At 40.6% G+C, this 547-nt stretch overlaps 1 pseudogene; it reads right to left on the reverse strand.

Annotated features, from left to right (window-relative positions):
- Nucleotides 1-226: 226 nt before the first annotated feature.
- On the reverse strand, nucleotides 227-345 carry LOC120622516 (uncharacterized; annotated as a pseudogene).
- Between the last annotated feature and the right edge of the window lie 202 nt (nucleotides 346-547).

Below are 547 nucleotides of genomic sequence, written 5' to 3' on the forward strand. Positions count from 1 at the left end.
CTGTCCCAGAAACATTGTTCTGATGGATATTTTTGTCAATAAAGAATGATGCTCTTTTTTTCCTTTTAAAATTTCATCTTTTATAGATGCCGTATCCATTTTGCATGTGTGATTTTTTGTTTTTTGTTTTTATTTGTTTGTTTGTTTTAGGTGAGGCAACCCCTGGTTGACCTCACAGATTGCAAGAAACTTGGCAGCTTACAATCCCTTATTTTTGTATGTTTTACACCTATAGCACCTGGTATTCCTAGATGGTCTCCCATCCAAGTACTAACCAGGTCCAACCCTGCTTAGCTTCTGAGATCAGACAGGATCGGGCTTGTTTAGGGTAGCATGGCCGCAGACCATTTTGTGTTTTTATGTTTATACCTGTGTTGCATGAGTTGGGGTTTTCTGGCAGACCTGTTTGTGAGAGAGTGCTGTAAGTGAAGAGGAATCAGGTATGCCCCCGGTTGGCTAATTTTCACAAGAATATCTTCTCAGATAAAGCCTGGCTCCTTTCTGCCAATGTGGCTTGTGTGCATAATTCTTTGTGACATTCCTGCCT

Source organism: Pteropus medius, unplaced genomic scaffold (genome assembly GCF_902729225.1).
Source record: "Pteropus medius unplaced genomic scaffold, Ma_sr-lr_union100, whole genome shotgun sequence".
Lineage (NCBI taxonomy): Eukaryota > Metazoa > Chordata > Mammalia > Chiroptera > Pteropodidae > Pteropus > Pteropus medius.